Genomic DNA, 6917 nt, shown 5'->3' with positions numbered 1-6917 from the left:
TCAGACATAGTGTCTGATCTCATCTCTGCCTTTCAAAACGTTGACCAGAAATACACAATGGTTGGCTGTTCACTGTAAGACACATAACACGGGCGTGATTTCTTTGAGATGACTTAATAACGTTCTCTACAGATCAGTCCTGTCGTAACCATCACACCTGGGGCACACAAGATCACCTGTCACCTGCAAAAATGTGGACTAGAATAAATTTCCAACAGATCTTTCAACTTGTTGGTGCCAGCCTTGAATTGTGTCTAGCATCCTAAGAAGTCAACAGCTGAAATTCCATGTGAGACTTGGGTGAATATAGCTCTATTGCAAGTGTGAATAACTATTTGTTATTCCTGTAATATGGGAGTGATGCCAGTAGGCATGCATATATCTGTCCAGATGAGTGCTAGTTCACCTTATTTCTACTATGGAAAATACGAGAACTTGAGTTTTTTATTTTTATTTTTTTGCTTTAGGTTACTTGAGATAATCTTTCTATCTAATATGTTTGGTTGAGATGTGGTAAATACCCTGTGACTACCAAAGTTTAGCAAGATCAAAGACTGACAACCAAGAAATTTGGAATATGACTCACTTGACTACTTCCTTTTAAGTGGAGCATCTTGAGGATTGTAAGCTGGAATAGAATAACTGCTTAGTTATTATGAGATTGTTGTTTTTGAAGTCACACATTTAAAAAAAAGATAAAAAGCAAGAGTTGAAGAAGAACCTTGTCTCTGGCTGCAGTTCCTTTTGGGGTGGGTAAAGCATTCTGTTTTCTTCTTAAATCCCTTTCGGTGCAGTGTCCAGGAGCTACAGTAAAACACAAAACAGAGGTTCAGAACCGCTGAGGTTTTTTGTTGTGCATGTTTTAGTGTTTTGCAACACTGAAGTACTGTGTTTCAGTGTTTGCTTTCTCTTTGAAACCGTGTTTAGCAAGGATCTGACACGATGCCTTAAAGGTAGCCAGAGATAAAGTTTTATTATACTCTGAACATTTTCCTGTTGGAAGAAATATTCAGGCCGCAGTTACCCAGCATTAACCTTTCGCTTGACTAAATCAGCCAGAATTGGCGGTGTGCTGTCGATGTTTTAATGTAGGAGGAGCAATTATGAAAGCAGGATCATTCCTACTCTCTAGCGGAGTCCAGTCCTTGAGTAAATGAATAGTGATTGGGAAACAATTGGATGGTGGAGATGTTTCTAAGGAGAGAACCTTATTGACATTATTTTCAAACTAACAGGACACATCCTTGCAGTGTGAATATTGCTTTCTTTTGCAAATGTGAAGAAGTTATTACTTACCACTCTGTAAGAGGATGGACCTGCCATCGAGATAATAGCAACTTAGTATTGTATTGTGAATCTTTCCACACAGTTTCTGTGATGTTTATCATAGCAATTGCATAGACAACCCATTCTTCATTTCCAGTCTAACTTGATCACAAGTGACAGCAGTATAAAGCATGATATTTAATTGTCTTGATGAACATTGACTTCCTTGAGCGCATGTTATAAACTGTCTGGCTGATGCTTTCCAGAGGTATGCATCATCCTGACGATCTGCATTCTTGAGTTCCTGGTTTGAGTCACTTGAAAGGGTCCTTTCAATAAAATGCTCCTACTGAAAGCTTGAAAACAAAAGCTTTTGTAGGTTCTCTGCTGAGGTAGTAAGAAGTTTTTGGATGCCACTTCTGACTCATATCTCCAAAGCTATCTACAGTCAGTAGTAACCGTGGCACATCCTAGCAAAAGGGAAGAGGGAGCATCTTTCAAGTAAATGAACTATATTACTTTAATTAATACTGGGAAAAGCATTCTTCCTACAAAGATAGTGTGAACATCAGAGTTGATTGGCTAGGAAGAGTTAGGAAGATCTGCTGTTGGAAATTTTTAAAAAGTAGATCAGGTGAACATCTGCTATGAGATTCGTGCACAAGAGGTTGTCTCCCAGAGCTATTGATACGGGCCGTATGGAAGACTGTGTGTTTGAGCTGTATGGCAGACCAGGCTCCTTCAAAGATCCCCTTCTTTGACAGCAATCTAAGTAGCCAAAAGCATATAAAAATGGTCAGAAGTATATACAGAAATTGACTTGAATCCTTTTTAACTTTAGGTCCTGGGGGTATTTTTGAGAACTATAGTATAGCTTCCTGACATACTGCAATCAGTGCAGTTCCTTGGGACACTCTGGGTCTCTGTCTGGTTATTACCACTCCTAACGACCATACTCCTGCTTACACATTGTGCACACTGATTTCCAAATTCTGTGATAATAGTGTACTCACATATATTTGTGAAAGATCTGTGATGAAAGAGACAGAAGATTCCTTCCTCATCTGGGGTTAGATTTAAACAGTGTTACTCTCCTTTTCTTAGTCTGTCTCCCAGTCTGTCCAATGATATCCTAAGGCTCATGGAATGCTTGCCAAATGCCAAATGGCTTTTATAAATGCCTCTATAAGTCAATAAATCAAACATGTATCTTATCCATGCCAGATCCTGTAAGTTCTTCTGCTAGGAGAAATTCTACATATTTGCAAGCCTAAATCATAATAAACCTCTCCTCTGTATGATTTTGATATGAATTAGAAATTACTGGAGCTATAACTTTAAAGAAAGCACTGAAGTTTAAACTGATGTCTTACATTATTTAAAATCATATAAACAGTAGTACCAGTAATTGTTCTGAAATGAAAAATGACACTTTTAAAGAATGTTTTGACGGTGTCTTATGTTTGGGCTTCCTACAGGATGTCTATAGTACTGTGCGGTTATAAAATTGTTAAGGGGATTGCTTAATAAATTCTAAGATATGAGCATCTATATCTAAACCAAACATTTTTATCAGCTATCCATATGTAAACATTTTGATTAGAAAATGCTCCTACTAAAGTTTTTCTACTTAGACCTCAGCAAAGCTGTGGTAGCCCCCTTTTGTGTGTGGGCATTCAACTTAGTTTTATTTCAAGAGCAAAGTGTTCTGCAAATGCCCTCTAGATTTATCTGTCCGAGATGCTGAGTTAGTTTTTGATTGGTTTCTAGAATTTCTGAATTAAAGATGCTGATAAAACGAGTTTGCACAAACACTTGGAGATGATGAGATCCTATTAGACACAGGAGCAAAACACAAATAAATATAAACGGAGTTTTTGTTGTTGCTTTTGTTTGCAGATTTCAGTGTGGAAGAGATTTGCCATTGTCTGCTGCATATTTTCTTGTTTCAGAGAGAACAGTTTATTTCTGAGAAAATTGCTATAGCCCTTTTTGTTATATTACTTGTATGAAATCCAATCTGAGAACAGATTAAGTGTCCAGCAGTCATGATACTAGTTATGCAATTTATCAGTGAATTATAATAATACTGGCTGATGTTAGGAGTCCACTTTTTTTTTTTTTTTTTTTTTTTTTGTCATGAAAATGAAGCAACAAAGATCTTGTGTGCTTACAATGTTCTGTTCTTAATGATGCCGTGTCGTTTTGTTGCTCACTTCACTAATCTGTGATTCAATTGGAAAGCCACTGCATTCTTTTCATGGGTAAAAAAAGAAAGGGTTAGAAAGTGAGTGGCAATGGCAAGCAGCCTTTGGGTAGAAAATGTTGGATTCCTTTGGTTTAATCAGGATTGGACAAATCTGCTGAGGATATGGTGCTACACTGTAACCCAAATTCCCACTACAGATATTAGTACATAAATAGATGGAGGTTGTGAGGATGTGTGTGACAAGAGTTGTCGTGGGGAGGAAAAACAGAAGAAAAAGAGGAGAGCTAGATGTAGCATCTAAACTCTACCTGGCCAGCATAATACATCCCAGTGTAATAAAAGTTGCCCAGAGATATGGGTCCCACTGCTGATCTCGGTGGTTCTTGCCCAGTGACTGAGTTAGAGTGGCAATGAAGAATTTTATCGTGACCATAATCGTTCTGCTGGCCATGGCTCATTTCCTTCAGTTTTATAAAGCCTTTGCTCTAGACAGACACCTTACATTGTCTGTAGCTAGAATGGCTGCTGTCATTTGGCATTTATTTCTCAACATCTTAGGCTGATGGAAGGCTCAAAACACTAAAACGATTTGCTCTTCGGATGCATGAAGCGTTAAGACACTCAATCATGAAATCACTGCATACAACATAAATTCTTTGTGCACGCCACTGCAGGTACAGTCCACTCTGCAGGTTATGTTCTACAAAGGTACATCTGGGGAATGTGTTAATGCAGTCATCAGAAATTGTTCGCATTCAGTTTTTTAGGGGGTAGCTATGGTGTGATTGGTGTTGATTTTCTTATTTTTTTTTTTTCCACAGAGTTTTAACACTCTGCAGAGGCTGATCTTCCATTGTGGTGGTAGCATGCAGAAATATTTCTTCCCTTCAATTTACTGCCTAGAAGGCCAAATAAACAGGACCGCATGGATATAAAGAGGTCGTGAGCTTTAATCAAATGCAAACAACAGGACAGTAGCAGAATTCTAAGAAAATCCCTTTCTTCTACTCCATTACCTGTTGGATTAGCTGTCAGCTCATGTCTGTACTGCCAAACCCAGCCTTAATTTCTCTGTTATTTCACCCAAACAGCAATGTAGAAAGCTCTCTTGATATGACAGCTGCAGGAAAACTCTGTCATGCTCACCCCACTTTTCTATTTACTTATCAGAGAAAATTCCCTCCTAACTGGTTTTCCTTTTGTTCCTATCTGCTTTTCTTTTGTGGAAGAGCTGGTTTTCCTGCAGAAAGTCTACAACTTTTACAGCAGTTCTGATACCAGGTCTTTGGGTTAGAGGTCTTTTATTCTTCAAGTTCATTTCTCCTAAAGATTACAGACAGCTCTCAGTATTGAAACTTAAGGTGTGGAAGTTCCTAGTGCAGAGACTGTGAAGAGAAAGGGAAGTTTGTAATAAAATAAGGGAACTGGCATGATGTGATACTGCAGGGATTACAGACAGTGGCAGCATGCTTCCTTCATGGAACAGGATGCTAGAAATGAAAAGATTCAAAACTTTTACTTTTTGTATTACTGCTTGTTTGTTTTGCTGGAGGGAACTTAGTTAAGCTGGTGGGAATTGTTCTGTGTAACAACCGGCAGCCCTACTCTTGCTGCTGTCTCCTCCAAGAGAAGAATAGTCATTACTTTTGTGATCTTCACCAAGAATATACTATACTCCATCTGCTAGTTCTGCAGCTGTGGTTAACTAATAAACAGTATTCCCAGTCCTGTGCTAACTGCATTTGTTGTGGCTAGTAGGCAAACAAAGATATCTTGACAGAATACGGTGTTACACAGGCTGTTAAAAAGCAGCCCTATCAAGTTTAGATCCAACAGAACCAAAGGGGAAAGTTTTGCCTTTGCCATATGGAAAAACAAACAAGCCAAAAACACTTTACTCACAATTTTCGGAAACTGTAAAGCAGGTAGTGTGCAGTAATGATAAGAATGTGCCGGAGGCCATGAAGGATTGATATCTACTTCAGAAATACTCAGAAGCAATGGCTTTCTTTCCCCTCCCCATGTCCAGTGACAAGAGGAAATTCCCTCCTGAAATGCTTCAGCAAATTTCTCAGCCTTCTCCAGAGCCTTAATCTTGGATCTCTCTCTGCTCAAGATGGAAAGAGGGCTATCTGTGATCCAAACAGAACAGGGCTGCCTCTGCCCTGCCAGCCTTATGTTCACAGCCTCAGCGGAGCTCCCAGCATGCTGAAACTGGTGTCCAAGAGCCTTGCTGAGAGGACACACTGAAAACAAGACTTCAAAGGGTAAGTCTTTGGCTATGGTGCTTTTACCACTGTCAAGATTTCTAAGCAAGTGATTCATTTTCGGAGTTTTTTCTCCCACAGGCTTCAACAGGAATTGCAGGTAAGAGCTGCTACCAAAAACCAGAATTTCCTTTCCATTTCCCCATCTGTGGGTTCTGTTGTTTCATTTGCAGAGTTTAAAACAATTTGGCCTGGGTGTCTTTGTTCAGGACTACACCAGACCTGCAGGTGGAAGGTTCCTCTTGTTGCATGGGGATTGAAATGGTCATCCTTAGAAGTTAATTACTCTACACTGTGGTCACAGGGAAGTGCCTGAAGCATCACTGGGATTTCTCTCCCAGTCACTGACAAATACCATTACATCAGAGCAGCTGTGACTCATGCTGACAGCCAAAGTATTGGTCCAAAACCAGCACAAAGCTTTGATATGTGCCTTTGATATTGCCTTTGCAAATGAAGGAAAAAATGCTTCTCCTAGAAAACTGTTCAGTAGAAATAATGGTGAGTTATTCTGTAGTCTTGGCAATACGGAAACATGGAGACCTAAGTCTGTTGTCGCTTGCATTTCAGATACTTGTGATTTTAGTATTTCTTTTTGGGAAGAACAATCATTACCATCAGTAAAAGCAATGTAGTTACACTGGAGACTTTAAGAAAGATCTCTCAGTGCCTGAGATCTGAGATCTAAAGGAAAACAAGGTGCCGTGAGTGTGCCAGGTTCGTGAGGACAAGCCTGCAGCCAGGTTCCTGCACTCACTGCCACCAGAGGCAATGAGGGTGCCCACTCCTCTCCCCATCCCTGCTCCAGTTCTCTGGGGCATGACTAAAATACTCAGCTGCTTTCCCTCCTGAATGCTTCATTAATCCCCTGGCCCTCAGCTGCTTACACCTGATTTTCCTTGCCTCTCTGAATAGCTTCATTCAGCTCAGTGAGCCAGGACATGTTCAGGATCCAGACCTTGGCTTTTGGGCTCTCCTGGGGGCAGCGTGCACAAAGAGCCCCCACTGAGCAGCACCCTGACTTAAAAGATACAGATGACATCTAAATCCTGAAGTTAGGAGGCAGCTGTGGAGAGCTGTGCCTATAGAAAATATACACAAGCTTAAGACATGTATGTGTACACAGAGCATGTCCACAGGTGCAGCTGGGTCTGGCCTCGGTTAGTTTCTAAATC

This window comes from Gallus gallus, chromosome 12 (genome assembly GCF_016699485.2).
Source record: "Gallus gallus isolate bGalGal1 chromosome 12, bGalGal1.mat.broiler.GRCg7b, whole genome shotgun sequence".
In the NCBI taxonomy this organism is placed as follows: domain Eukaryota; kingdom Metazoa; phylum Chordata; class Aves; order Galliformes; family Phasianidae; genus Gallus; species Gallus gallus.
The sequence above is the reverse complement of the archived record's forward strand: the minus strand, read 5'-3'. Positions refer to the sequence as shown.